Source organism: Staurois parvus, unplaced genomic scaffold, assembly GCF_062004578.1.
Source record: "Staurois parvus isolate SC_StPar_1 unplaced genomic scaffold, SC_StPar_1.0 ptg000290l, whole genome shotgun sequence".
Classification (NCBI taxonomy): domain Eukaryota; kingdom Metazoa; phylum Chordata; class Amphibia; order Anura; family Ranidae; genus Staurois; species Staurois parvus.
In genome coordinates, this window is record NW_028318086.1 from 1,312,795 (window position 1) to 1,328,792 (window position 15,998).

The 15,998-nt window shown below is 41.8% G+C and overlaps 1 protein-coding gene across 2 annotated transcripts in view; it reads left to right on the forward strand.

The window, feature by feature from the left end:
* The first annotated feature begins 1,686 nt into the window (after positions 1–1,686).
* Positions 1,687–15,998, forward strand: part of KBTBD12 (kelch repeat and BTB domain containing 12) — a 142,488-nt gene continuing 128,176 nt past the window's right edge. For both annotated transcript variants that reach the window (XM_089682456.1, XM_089682457.1), the window contains exon 1: positions 1,687–1,781. The gene's annotated coding sequence lies outside the window, so the exon portion shown is untranslated. The remainder of the gene's footprint in view (positions 1,782–15,998) is intronic.

Genomic DNA, 15,998 nt, shown 5'->3' on the forward strand with positions numbered 1-15,998 from the left:
ACTGGCTTCCCATTGCCCAATGGATAAAATCCCCCCCCAAAAAAAAATCTTTGAGGCCCCTCCCACGTATACGCCCGTATAAATGTAAATGCACAACTGCGTAATGCTAAACTGATGACCTGTAGAGGCTTATAACCTATGAAAAATACAGGGCACTGAAGTCTAATGCTATTTCACGGGAGCACACAAATGTAAGGTTTGACATGGGTATCTATTTACTTTTTTATATTATGCAAAAAAATTTGGTAATTTATTGCATTTTTGTGCCCTAAAATTTACTTTTAGCTTATTTTTTACCTTTGTGATAATATTGTGTAACATAAAAAATTGGAACTACCACTATTTTATCAGTAATGTGGAATTACCACTATTTTTTTCTTTTTAATCATTGAAATTACCACTATTGTATCAGTAACTTGGAATTACCACTATTTTTTTCTTTTTAATCATTAGAATTACCACTATTTTATCAGTAACCTGGAACTACCACTATTTAAATTTTTTTTAATCATTGTAATTTCCACTATTTTATCAGTAACGTGGAACTGCCACTATTTTATTATTTTTAATCATTGTAATTTCCACTATTTTATTAGTAACGTGGAACTGCCACTATTTTATTATTTTTAATCATTGTAATTTCCACTATTTTATCAGTAACATGGAACTCCCACTAATTTTCTTTTTAAAAAAAATTATTATAACTACCACTATTTTATCAGTAACGAGGAATTACCACAAATTTTTTTTTTTAATCATTATAATTACCACTATTTTATCAGTAATGTGGAACTACCACTATTTTTTGAATTACCATTATTTTATCAGTAACAAGGAACTACCACTATTTTTTTTATTTTTTATAATCATTATAATTACCACTATTTTATCAGTAACATGGAACTACCACTAATTTTTTTTTTTAATCATTATAATTACTACTGTTTTATCAGTAACGTGGAACTAGCACTAATTTTTTATTTTTTTTTAATCATTATAATTACTACTGTTTTATCAGTAACATGGAACTACCACTATTTTATTCACTAGGGTCTCTGCTTTCAGATAACTTAGTGTTTTTGGAGTTTTATACAATCTTCAGGCCTAAAATAATTTTTTAAACAAACTTTCTTTTTCTTCTTTAAACAAAACTTTTTTTTGTGCAAAAAAAAACACAAAAACGTCTCTGGCGAAGGGGTTCAACAAAACATTTAATTGGGCTTCAGTTTTAGCATGGTAAAGTTTCATTTTTCATTTTTTTCCACACCGGTGAACAGGTAATGAAGGAATATGTGTTCCCAGGGTCGGACTGACCAGTTGGAAACTCGGGCACTGCCCGAGGGCCCGGGGTCAGTAGGGGGCCCCATGAGATGCCCCTGGTACCTTTTTTATAGGCTTTTTTGAGTTTGGGCAAGGACACAGGGGCCCCATGATCCCCTATTGCCCGGGGGCCCCGTGAGTTGTCAGTCCGCCCCTGTGTGTTACTGCAACTTATGAATCATCAGACGCCTTGTGCGTTGGATTCAGCGTCCAATAAACCGAATGCGATGAAACGTTGAAGTTTTTGTATTTGTTGAGGTTGTTTTGAGAGCTCTCACGTCTTCAGTGTCAGGCAGAGAGTTATATGGGACGGGTGACACAGCGGGTCCCCTTCCCCTCCCCGTCACTCTATTTATATCTAGGGTTTGGCTGAGGTTGGCTTCCATATCAGCAACCACAGGAGAGCGACTGATCCACTCCAGCCCCCAAAAAGACGCCCTTGTCCCATGGTGACAACACAGGTAGATCCTGCTTGGCCTCAGCACACGGACACATAGGGCAGTACAATGCACACCTTGGGAATGGTACCTGCTAGACTGGGGGAACCAGTTAATAACTGAACATTGCAGAGATGACTCGAGCCAATATTTAAGTGCCTCGTGTTGCCGCATTAAATTTCACACTGCATTCAATTCTGACTTTACAGATACTGCTTAAAGCATAACTATAGGCAAACATTAACATTTACATAGAGGTTGCAGTCTGTCGGTGGCACTAACACAGCTGGTTTTGTTTTATTACCTATTGATCTTGTCAGTGAGATCCATTATTCCTATACTTCTTGTAACAGGCCAAGCTGTCCGGCAAAGGTCGCTGTTGGAGGGGGTTAGGAAAAAAACATATAACGCTTGCGGCAGTGCTTATAACAGTCAGCTTTTATGCATATTTATGAAACCTTTTTTTGCAAAAAAAAAAAAAATCCTGCTGATGCAGCTGCTTAACAACTTCCAGCCCAGGCCAATTCTGGTATTTTTCTCCTACATGTAAAAATTATCTTTTTTTTTTTGGCTAGAAAATTAACCACTTCAAGTCCAGACACTTTTACCCCCTTCCTGTCCAGGCCAATTTTCAGCTTTCAGCGTTGTCACACTTTAAATGACAATTGCGCGGTCATGCAACACTGTACCCATATTATTATTATTATTATTATTATGCAGGATTTATATATTATTATACATGATTTATATAGCACCAACAGTTTGCTCAGCGCTTTACAATATAACGGGAGACAATACAGCAACAATATAGTTCAATCTCCTAGATTGTAAGCTCGAAAGAGCAGGACCCTCCTATCCCTCTTGTATTATTATTATTATTATACAGGATTTATATATTATTATTATTATTATACAGGATTTATATATTATTATTATTATACAGGATTTATATATTATTATTATACAGGATTTATATATTATTATTATTATACGGGATTTATATATTATTATTATTATACCGGATTTATATTATATTATTATTATTATTATACAGGATTTATATAGCGCCAACAGTTTGCTCAGCGCTTTACAATATAAAGGGAGACAATACAGCAACAATACAGTTCAATCTCCTAGATTGTAAGCTCTGAAGAGCAGGGCCCTCCTATCCCTCTTGTAATATTATTATTATACAGGATTTATATATTATTATTATTATTATACAGGATTTAGATATTATTATTATTATTCAGGATTTATATATTATTATTATTATACAGGATTTATATATTATTATTATTATTATACAGGATTTATATTATATTATTATTATTATTATACAGGATTTATGGCGCCAACAGTTTGCTCAGCGCTTTACATTATAACGGGAGACAATACAGCAACAATACAGTTCAATCTCCTAGACTGTAAGCTCCCAGGATCAGGCCCTCCTATCCCTCTTGTATTGAACTGTATTTTTGCTGTATTGTCTCCGTTATAATGTAAAGTGCTGAGCAAACTGTTGGCGCCATAAATCCTGTATAAAAATAATAATATAATATAAATCCTGTATAATAATAATAATAATAATATATAAATCCTGTATAATAATAATATATAAATCCTGTATAATAATATATATAAATCCTGTATAATAATAATATATAAATCCTGTATAATAATAATAATATAATATAAATCCTGTATAATAATAAGAATACAAGAGGGATAGGAGGGCCCTGCTCCTCGGAGCTTACAATCTAGGAGATGAATTTTTAAGCATTTTTTTGAGACAGATAAAACTTTATTTTGGTGGTATTTATTCACCACTGGGATTTTTATTTTTTTTTCTATATAAATGAAAATGTTCAAAAATTGTGAAAAAAGTATTTTTCTTATAAAACATTGCAAATAAATAATCTTTCTTCATAAATCTTGGCCAAAATTTATTCAGTTATCTTTTTAGTAAAACAAAATAACCCAAATTAGTTTATAACCAAAAATTATAATTTTTCAAAACAATTTTTTACATTTTTATTTTATTTTTTTATATTATTATTTATGTTTTTTTTTTTACATACTGTCACCCTAGCAGTACAGTGTCACCATAGTGACACTGTACTACTTGTGGGGGGTAATGAAGATTTTTTTTTTTTACACTGCCTGCTTTTACACCCATAAACGCTGTAAAAGCAATCATTTCTCCTTCTCTCTTGCAGCCATTGAGAAATACTGTGTGAGCTGTGATTGGTCACAGCTTGTCACATGGTACAAGGCTGTTGTGAATAGCCTTGTACCATGCGACCTCTGTGATCATTCACAGATTTCACTAGTAGTAAGCAATGATGTCAGAAGTGACATCTTGCTTATTACTCTTCATGTGATCACTGATTGGCCAATCAGTGATCACATGATCGGGACCTAGCACAGAGGTCCCTTACGCCGATCAGTGTTCTGCTGTGTCCGGAGGACACAGCGGGCACCAGATCGCGGTGCTGCGCGCTCCCAGGGAGCGTGCACAAACAGGGGGCGGGGAGGACGTTTATAAACGGCCACCTGCCCCTGCACTTTATATATATGGGCCGGACAGGAAGTGGTTAAGGTATTCATAGTTACATAGTTAGTCTGGCTGAAAAAAGACAAAAGTCCATCCAGTTCAACCATTAAAAAAAAAAGTTATAATCCTACACCCACAGTTGATCCAGAGGAAGGCACAAAAACCCAGCAAAGCATGATCCAATTTGCTCCTGCAGGTAAAAAAATTCCTTCCTGATCCCCCGAGAGGCAACCGGATATTCCCTGGATCAACTTTACCTATAAATGTTAGTATCCAGTTCAGGGGGGGACTGACAACTCATGGGGCCCCCGGGCAATAGGGGATCATGGGGCCCCTGTGTCCTTGCCAAAACTCAAAAAAGCCTATGAAAAAGGTACCAGGGGCATCTCATGGGGCCCCCTACTGACCCCGGGCCCTCGGGCAGTGCCCGAGTTTCCAAATGGTCAGTCCGCCCCTGATCCAGTTATATTCTGTGTATCAAAGAAAGAATCCAGGACTTTTTTTAAGCGATCCACTGAGCTGGCCAGAACCAACTCTTGAGGGAGTCTGATCCTTAGTAATATATAATTTGCTTCCAAAAAGGTGTACCTGGTAACACCCTAGTTAGATCTCCCAGCAAAACTGGAAGAGTAACCTAAAATAAACCATGACATTGTACCTATACATGTAATGACTAACCTCAGTTCATGCAGAGATGGTAAAGTAAATGTGAACCCAATCACTGAAATCTTATATGTGCTTTAACATGTTAACCACGTCCCGCCTGGACTATAGATAAATAATGGCTGGGCAGGACATTCTCCTTTCCAGGTGGACGTCATATGACGTCCTTCTGGAACACACCTCACGTGCGTCCCACGGGCTGTGATGCGGCAAGATCTGTCAGCCACTGTGTCCACCAATCAGTGTACCAGCCGCTGACCAATCACAAAACAGTTGTACACAACGGATGGTGTTCATTCATGTCATCCATAGTATACTGTTGTGTTGATCTCTGTGATTGGTCACAGTGATCACATGGTACAGATAGGGTCAATCACAGCCCATTTGTACCATGTGATTAGCTGTGGCCAATCACAGCTAAGCACAGTAGTAAACACTGAATGAAACAATTTCTTTAAGTAAGAATGGTTGCTTATACCAGTGAAATTCACTGGTTTACGCAATCATAATGTGCAAAAAAAAAGAAAATCCTATGAGTAGTACAATGTTACTATGTTAACATATTACTCTGGTCACGGTGTGTTAACTACTTGCCGACCGCAGATAGCCGAATGACAGCTGCACTGCGGCCGGCCAGTTCTGGGTGGGCGTCATATGACGTCCTCCCAGAACATGCTCTCCTGTGTGCCCCCGGGGGCGCGCACCCGGCGATCTCCATGATCGCTGTGTCCTATGGACACAGCTGATCACGTGTTGTGGTAAAAGGCCAATCACAGCGGCCTTTTACCACGTGATCAGCCGTGTCCAATGACACGCTGATCACCGGGAAATGCAATTGCTGGTTCTCAGCTGCACTTTCCTCACGCTGTCAGATCATGAGGAAAGTACCGCCGAGAACCGGCAGTTGTTAGAGCGGGGATCGGCACCGATTATCAGGGCACTAATGATCGGTGCCTAGCAGTGCCACCCACAAGTTCCGCCCACCTGTGCCCAGCAGTGCGCCCACTAACTCTGCCCACCTGTGCCCAGCAGTGCATCCACCTGTGCCCACCCAGCAGTGTCACACAAGTGTGCCCAGAAGTGCCACCTACCTGTGCCCAGAAGTGCCACCTACCTGTGCCCAGCAGTGCCACCCACCTGTGCCCACTCACCAGTGCCACCCACCAGTGCCCATCAGTGCAGCCCAGCAGTGCTGCCAGTCAGTGGCACCAGTCAGTGCCCAGCGGTTGTGCCAGTCAGTGCCAAGCAGTGCCGCCAGTCAGTGCCCAGCAGTGATGCCTGTCAGTGCCACCTATCAAAGCTGTCTATCAGTACCCATCATCAGTGTCGCCTATCAGTGCCGCCTATCCGTGACACCTCATTAGTGCCGCCTATCAGTGCTGCCTATCCGTGCCACCTCATTAGTGCTGCCTATCAGTGCTGCCTATCAGTGCCCTTCAGTGCTGCCTATCAGTGCCCATCAGTGCCGCCTATCAGTGCCCATCAGTGCTGCCTCATCAACGCACATCAGTGAAGGAGAAAAATTACCTGTTTGAAAAATTTTATAATAGAAACAAAGAAACTTTTTTTTTTTCAAATTTTTTGCAATTTTTTTGTTTATAGCACAAAAAGTAAAGCGCCCAGCGGCGATTAAATACCACCAAAAGAAAGCTCTGTTTGTGAGAAAAAAATGATAAAAATTTCATATGGGTACAATCTTGCATGACCGCGCAATTGTCAATCAAAGTACGACAGCACTAAAAGCTGAAAATTGGCCTGGTAAAGAAGGGGGTATAAGTGCCCGGTAGGCAAGTGGTTAAAAAAAATAAAAAAATAAATAAATAAATGTAAATAAGAAAAATATATATAATAAAAAAAATTTAATATATTTTAAAAATTATAATTTTTTTTTAACATACTAGTCAGTGTTCCTAATCACTCCCATGCCAGTTATATGATGACGCTGTACTGCACTGGTGACAGTATGTAGGAAAAAAAAATTGTGAAAAAAACATTTTTACATTTTCTCCATTTTCCAAAAAATTTTGACAAAAAAATGAATACTTAAAAAAGCATGCCACACCTCTTACTAAATAGCTTGGACTGTCTACATTCCAAAAAGGGGTCATTTGGGTGTTATTTGTATTGTCCTGGCATTTTCAGTCCTCAAGAAATGAGGACTGATCGATTTTCAGATATATATCCCGTAGTTTGTGGACTCTAAACGTTCCTGCAGACTAAATATTAAACACTGATTTAGGTTATTTTCACCAAAGAAATGTAACAGAATACAGCTTGGCTTAAATATATGAAGAAAGATTATTATAATTAATAGAATTTATGAACAAAGATTTATTTGCAAAATTTTATAACAGAAACAAAGAAACGCTTTTTTTAAATTTTTTTGTTCTTTTTTTGGCTATTTAGCAAAAAAAAAAAAAAAAATCAGGCGGTGACTAAATATCTCCAAAAGAAAGCTCTATTTATGTGCAAAAAAAAAATGATAAATTGTCATTCAAAGTGCAGGAAGGGGGTAAAAATGTTCAGTATTGAAGTGGTTAAAATGATTCTAAACCCAGGAACAAAAATCTATAGTACTTCAGCTTACTAGTCCTAAGGCTAGGTGCGCACATATGTGGGTCACGAACTGATGCATAATCGCACTGGTTCTCAACCCGCTCTTTAGCAAAAGCGAAGGGGTGCCATTAATTCCTTATTTATCATCCTCTAGATGAAAAATAACTTAACCCATGCAGCTTGGTGGGGGGAGGGGTGGAGCACTGCGTAAGTATATATTCTCACCAGCCCATAGTTCAGAATTAAAGAATACCTGGTGATTCTACCATTGTTCAGATACTTCCTGTTATAAGGTGACAACGCTCTGTTATTACTATTATTATACAGTATTTATAAAGCGCCAATAGTTCGCTCAGCACTGTACATTACAAAGGGGGACAGAACATGTGACAGAACAATAACAATACAATGCAAAACATGAGGGGATCGAGGGCCCTGCTCTTTGGAGCTTACAATCTAGGAGGGTGGGGATGGTGGCCCAGGAGGAGATAGCTGTGGGGGATGGAGTGGTAGGAAGAGTGGAGGAGGTCGGCAAGTTAGGAGGGGGTGGGGTAGGCTTCCCTGAAGAGATGGGTTTTCAGGGTGTGCCTAAAGGGGAGGAGAGTAGGTGATAATCTGATGGGTTGGGGCAGGGAGTTCCAGAGGATGGGTGACACCCTGGAGAAGTCCTGGAGGCGGGCATGGGAGGAGGAGACCAGGGAACTAGAGAGAAGGAGGTCTTGTGAGGAGCGGAGTGTGCGTGTTGGGTGGTACTTGGATATTAGGTCAGTGATGTAGTTCGGGGCAGTGTGGTGGACGGCTTTGTACGTCAGGGTTAGGATTTTGAATTTGATCCGTTGCGCAATCAGAAGCCAGTGGAGGGGGGTGGCGGAAACGGAGCGGTTGGAAAGGTGAATGAGTCTGGCAGCCGTATTCAGGATGGACTGAAGCGGGGATAGCCAGTGGTGAGGCAGGCCAGTGAGGAGGGAGTTGCAGTAGTTGAGTCATGATATGATGAGGGAGTGGATGAGCTGTTTAGTGGTTTCTGGGGTGAGGAACGTGCGGATTTTGGCGATGTTGCGGAGGTGGAGTCTGCACGAGTTTGTTAAAGATTGGACTTGGGGCTGGAAGGATAGGTTGGAGTCCAGAATGACACCAAGTACTCTGGCCTGCGGGGCGGGTTTGATATTGGCGTTGTTGGATGTGATGGAGAAGTCAATGGGGGGTGGTGTCCGAGCTGGGGGGGAAGACAAGAAACTCGGTTTTGGAGAGGCTCAGTTTAAGGAAGTGGAGCGACATCCAGTCTGATATGTCGCTCAGTAGGTGTGTGATTCGGGCAGAGACCGAGGGGGTGAGGTGGGGGGTTGAGAGATAGATTTGTGTGTCGTCGGCATAGAGGTGGTAGTTGAAGCCGTGAGAGTGTATGAGTTGGCCAAGGGAGGAGGTGTAGATGGAGAAGAGAAGGAGCCCTAGGACAGAGCCTTGAGGGACCCCAACAGAGAGGGGGAGTGAGGGGGAGGTGGTAACATTATAGGTAACGCTGAAAGAGCGTTGTGACAGGTAGGATGAGAGCCAGGAGAGAGCAGAATCTCTGAGGCTGAGGGAGTGTAGTTTTTTGAGGAGGAGGGGGTGGCCGACTGTGTCGAAGACCGCAGAGAGGTCAAGGAACCATGAGAGTTACTGGAAGGGTGTAAGATACGTTTTTATAAACTTTTTTCTCCAATGTTTTATTCTATTATTGTTTTCGCCAAGCATTTTAATAGGGATGGTGGGAAACTTCAAAGTAGTGAACCTTTCATTTTTCAAGGTCAAGTGAAAAAAAAGACCCAACAAGCTACCGACATGAAAATCAGAAACCCACTCCTATTGGCCTATCTCTATAATGGGGTGTCTCACTGGCCAACAGGAATGTGTGGGCGGAGGTAAGCTTCAACACATTGTCGAAGATCTGCCTCATCAGAATGGCTTCTGGCAGAGTGGTGGCAACCAAAAGTGTTCAACTCAACACACATAGGTGATATAGAAAATTAGTAAGACAACTATGTAAGCTTCAAAGATGACACAACATAGGAGAGCGACCCAACTTTACAGTAAGTCCAATATAAGGTTTTAAGTTTTGATTAAAAACATTAGAAATTACCTCCAACGCGTTTCGCGGGTTCCCAACACCCCCTTCATCAGGGCTTATGTACTGGCAGTCATAAAAGAAATGCTGGACAGTAATGGAGTCTAGGATTAGCATACAAGGCAGTGCAGGTATCATGCTAATCCTCGGCTGTTTTTACTGTCCAGTATTTCATCGACTACTGCCAGTACACAAGCCATGATGAGCTGTGGGCCCCCGAAACGTGTTGGAGATATTTTCAAATTTTATAATAAAGACTCATAAACTTATACAAGACTTACTATAAACTTTCTGTTAGGGTTCTGTCCACAGCAGAAGTTCTAGGAGACCTGGCACTCCTGCCAGTACCCTGCATGGCCGCAGAAGTGCACATTGGCGAAGATCCATGCGCATTGGCGCACGGACGCAAGCCGGAACACGCATGCGCACTGGCACATAGTTGCACACGCATTGGCTCAGTTTGGCGCCAGGCGGCCTTTATAAGGAGGCTCATCCCTCCCTCAAGTTTCTGGTTGATCTCTGGCTCCCCAGTACCATTGCCTGTGTTCCTTGCTATAGTGATTTCCTGTTATTGACCCGGCTTGCTCTTGGACCTGTCTTCTCTGCCTGACTCCTGACCTAACCCTGGCTTGGCTAATGGATATTCTCTCCCGTTCCTCTGTGTGTGACCCTGGCTACTCTACTGACTACGTCTGCTCAAATCTCCACCTGCACTTGACCTTGACTTTGAACTGACTATTCTGTGGTCCTCTGTTTCCCTGAAGGCTTGCATACCTCTCACAGGTGCCACCTGTGTGCAGACTCCATTCTAGTGCATCAGCTGTGCTCCTGGGTGTACCTCAGACCAGCTCTCCTGCAGGTGACTTAAGCTACTTTGGGCCAGATTCCTGCTGACCCATATCCAGGGGAGTCTGGAACTTAGTTGCAAGGGAGGCCCTCTCTCCATTGGCCTCCATCACCAAGTACGTGATACTTTCTAGCACTCTCCACCTTTGTTTCTTCTTTGGCCCACTCAGGGGACCTTAGGAATGCCCCGTATGTTAAACAGCTGCCTCCTATTACTGGAGGCCACCGACTTGGTTACCCTTTACTTTGGGTCTGGCCCTCCATCAGCCTTTCCTTTTCCCAAGTTTCAAGTCCACCTTGTGTTCACTGCGACTGTCCAGGGAGAAATTCCTCCAAGCCCAAGTCCAGCCAAAACTTTTCTTCCACCTTTAAAATACCGCACAAAACGTGAATCCCATAGAAGTCCTGAAAGTGAGATGAAATGTCCCCCACAGGCTTTTTATTGCAGACATCACTTACCAAGACTTCGCTTGAAGAGACTGTATATAATTGGCCTGCAATTAAGACTCGACTCGAGCTCTGGAACATAATTAGAGATGTAGTGATGGTGAATTAACCATTCCGCCCGGGGCACAGCCCTATCATATTTTATTAACTAATCTCTGTTATTTCAATTACAAAGAGCCAAAGTGAAATGACTTCCGAGCCTGAAAAGTGCTGAGAGCTTGCCAATTTGTGAAAAACATGAGAGATTGAGATGGTGCGAAGTGCCAACAGAGCAGTCCATCCTCATGGCCTCTGGGGACTGAAAAGTTGGCCACAACGGCTCTACATAGAAGTATAACCAAGTATAATACCAGGCACTTGGGGGCCAGTGCCTAGGGCAGCAGGGATAGAGGGTCATCGAGCCTCAATATTTAAATAATTTTTTCCTTCTTTTTTTTTCATTTTCTGGCCGTTTCTAGACATTTGATGATTAAACTAGTAAAAAAAGTAGATGTAAACCCAATTCAAGAAAACCTCATATCAGTTTCCTACAGGGGAACATCATTAAATGCCCATTTCTGTTTATAAACAGCCCTATTGGGCAGCAGTTGGGCCGCCTCTCACCTTGTGATGTGCTAAAAAGTTTTAATGTCGCTGTTTGCCCACTGGAAAGAGAGGAGACTGAGATAATACTTCCTCCAATCTGCAGCAAACTGATGACATCATCTCAACTTGGACAAAGTCTGTGGACTGGAGCTCAAGAACTGCTTTTTAATTATAAAAGGCACATACTGGTTTTAAAAATTGTATTCAGACTTGTAATGTCCACTTTGGACTTCAAAGGTCCACTTTAATAGCTAAAAAGAGCAGATCAACTGTGGCCACTTGTTTCCCCTCTTAGATGTCACTAGGACAAGTTTCCCAATGGAAGATTTCCCCTTCATTGCTGTTTTAGTGACAACTACAAATTGTCCTACTTCACACACATGTTATCGAGCCTAAGAAACATTTGACTTTATTTCTGGGACCACTGAACAGGAAGTCAGGTGTGTTTCAGGTATCATCTCAATGGATCTGAGATTGGTGTGGCAAACCATGAGCTACAGAGCCTTGAAAAAGTATTCATACCCCATGAAATTTTCTACATTTAGTCATGTTACAACCAAAAGTATAAATACATTTTATTGGGATTTTATATGATAGACCAACACAAAGTGGCACATACTTGTGAAGTGGAAGGAAAATGAGAAATGGTTTTCAACATTTTTTACAAAGAAATATCTGAAAAGTGTGGCAGCATTTGCCCCCAATACTTTGTAGAACCACATTTTGCTGCAATTCCACTCCAAGACTTTTTGGGAATGTCTCTACCAGCTTTGCACATCTAGAGAGGGACATTTCTGCCCATTCTTCTTTGCAGAATCGCTCAAGCTCTGTCAGATTGGATGGAGAGCGTCTGGGAACAGCAATTTTCAAGTCTGGCCACAGATTCTCCATTAGAATTAGGTCTGGACTTTGACTGGGATTTTCTAACACATGAATATGCTTTAATATGAACCATTCCATTGTAGCTCTGGCTGGATGTTTAGGGTCGTTGTCCTGCTGGAAGGGGAACCTCCGTCCTAGTCTCAATTCTTTTGCAGACTCTAACAGGTTTTTTCTAAGATTGCCCTGTATTTGGCTCCATCCATCTCCCCATCAACTCTGACCAGATTCCCTGTCCCTGCTGAAGAAAATCATCCCCACAACATGATGCTGCCGCCACCACTATGTTTCACAGTGGGGATAGTGTGTTCAGGGTGGTGTGCATTGTTGGTGGACTGCAACACTATTGGACTGGATTGTATTGGTGGACTGAAACGCTATTAGATTGTATTGTATTGGTGGACTGCAACACTATTGGAATGAAATAAATTAGATTGGTGGACTGTAACATTATTGGATTGGCTTGGTGGACTGTAACAAAACTTGATTCGATTGGACTGGTGGGCTGCAACACTATTGAACTGGATTGTATTGATGGACTGAAACACTATTAGATTGTATTGTATTGGTGGACTGCAACACTATTAGATTGTATTGTATTGGTGGACTGCAACACTATTGGAATGAAATAAATTAGATTGGTGGACTGTAACACTATTGGATTGGATTGTCTTGGTGGACTGTAACAAAATTTGATTGGATTGGACTGGTGGACTGCAACACTATTGGACTGGATTGTATTGGTGGACTGAAACGCTATTAGATTGTATTGTATTGGTGGACTGCAACACTATTGGACTGGATTGTATTGGTGGACTGAAACGCTATTAGATTGTTTTGTATTGGTGGACTGCAACACTATTGGAATGAAATAAATTAGATTGGTGGACTGTAACACTATTGGATTGGATTGGCTTGGTGGACTGTAACAAAATTTGATTGGATTGGACTGGTGGACTGCAACACTATTGGACTGGATTGGAATGAAAGTGATTGGATTGGTGGACTGTAACACTGTTGGATTGGATTGGAATAGATAGGTGGACTGTAACATTATTGGATTAAATTGGATTGGTTGAACTGTAACACCAAATGGACAATCCTAGTGTTCCAGAGCTACGTATTCATTCCTTCGGGTTTTACATAGTATCCCATCCAACTACTCAACTGCTCATTTTATTTCCAACATATATCTTCTGAAACCATTCATCGTGTATTTGTGAATGTTATTAGAGCTCTTTTATGTAAATCAGATGTTGTTTATATAATTTTAGTGGCTCTTTAATGAAACTTTAAGCCTGCTTTAGCTGGTGTTTGTACAAAGGATCAATTTTATAAGTAAGCGATATGTTTAATCCCTTCATAATAGATATTATGTCATCTACTCCTATGACCCAAACCAACCGAACTTGCTTCAATATGGATCATATAAACAGCCGAAGATGGGAACTATACATAGATATCATAGCAGTGTATATATATATACAAACACACACACACACTATAATGCCAAAAGTATTGGGCCCGCCCTACAAATCATTGGATTCAGATGTTCCAATCACCTCCATGGCCACAGATGTATAAAATTATCACCTAGGCATGCAGACTGCTTCTACAAGTATTTGTGAAAGAATGGGTCGCTCTCCGGCAGACTGACAACTCATGGGCCCCCCGGGCAATAGGGGATCATGGGGCCCCCGTGTCCTCGCTCATACCCAAAAAAGCCTATGAAAAAGCTAATGAAAGGTACCAGGGGCATCTCATGGGGCCCCCTACTGACCTTGGGCCCTCGGGCAGTGCCCGAATGTTCGAATGGTCAGTCCACCCCTGCTCTTAGAAGCTCTGTGACTCCAAGCGTGGTGCCGTGATAGGTGGTCACCTGTGCAATAAGTCCATCCGTGACATTTCCTGGCTACTAAATATTCCACGCTCAACTGTTAGTGGGATTATAACAAAGTGGAAGCAACTGGGAACAACAGCCACTCAGCCACCAAGTGGTAGGCCACGTCACATGACAGAGCGGGGTCAGCGCATGCTGAAGCGCACAGAGCGCAGGAGTCGCCAACTGTCTGCAGAGTCAATAGCTAAAGACCTCCAAACTCAGTGTGGCCTTCAGATGAGCCCAACAACAGTGCGTAGAGAGCTTCATGGAATGGGTTTTAACAATTTGTGTTACAAAGCAATTGAGCAGGTGTACATAATAAAGTGGCCGGTGAGTTATATACTGTATATATATATATACAGTTGTGTCCAAAATTATTCAACCCCCAATGCTGTAAAGGGGTTTAGGGACTATAGTGTACATTTGGAATTGTATTCAGAATCAAATCCTACAAGGACGTTGTAACTACCCAAATGCAACTAAAATGACATCAATTGTTTATGTAATACAGTAGTAAATGGTTCTTATGTGGTTTCTTCATTGCCACAATTATTCAACCCCTTAAAGACTACCACTCTGAAGAACAGAGGTTCATACAGGTGCTTTCCATCAGGTATTGAAAACACCTGTGGATGTCACCGAGCAGCAATCAAGCATAATAAGCACCAATTAGGCAGCTTTAAAATGACTGTGATACTCAGCTCCTTCTAGACATTTACTGGTGTGGTTACAAACATGGTGAAGGCAAGAGAATGGTCCAGGAAGACAAGAGAAGAGGTGATTTCTCTTCACAGGAAGGGCAATGGCTATAAGAAGATTGCAAAGATGTTAAACATACCAAGAGACACCTTAGGAAGCATCATTCGCAAATTCAAGGCAAAGGGCACTGTTGAAACGCTACCTGGTCGTGGCAGAAAGAAGATGCTGACTTCGACTGCTGTGCGCTACCTGAAGCGTAGAGTGGAGAGAAGTCCCCGTGTGACTGCTGAGGAACTGAGAAAAGATTTGTCAGATGTGGGTACAGAAGTTTCAGCCCAGACAATAAGACGCACACTGCGTAATGAAGGCCTCCGTGCCAGAACTCCCAGGCGTACCCCCTTGCTGTCTCCAAAGAATAAGAAGAGTCGACTGCAGTATGCCAAAAGCCATGTGGACAAACCACAAAAGTTGTGGGATAGTGTTCTGTGGACTGATGAAACAAAATTAGAACTGTTTGGGCCCATGGATCAACGCTATGTTTGGAGGAGGAAGAACAAGGCCTATGATGAAAAGAACACCTTGCCTACTGTGAAGCATGGTGGAGGGTCAATCATGCTTTGGGGCTGTTTTGCTTCTGCAGGTACAGGGAAGCTTCAGCGTGTGCAAGGTACCATGAATTCTCTTCAGTACCAGGAGATATTGGATGGAAACGTGATGCAGTCCGTCACACACCTGAGGCTTGGGAGACGTTGGACCTTTCAACAGGACAATGATCCCAAGCATACCTCCAAGTCCACTAGAGCATGGTTGCAGAGGAAAGGCTGGAACATTTTGGAGTGGCCATCGCAGTCACCAGACTTAAATCCGATTGAGAACCTCTGGTGGGACTTAAAGAAAGCAGTTGCAGTGCGCAAGCCTAAGAATGTGACTGAACTGGAGGCCTTTGCCCATGAAGAATGGGCGAAGATACCCGTAGATCGCTGCAAGACACTTGTGTCAAGCTATGCTTCACGTTTAAAAGCT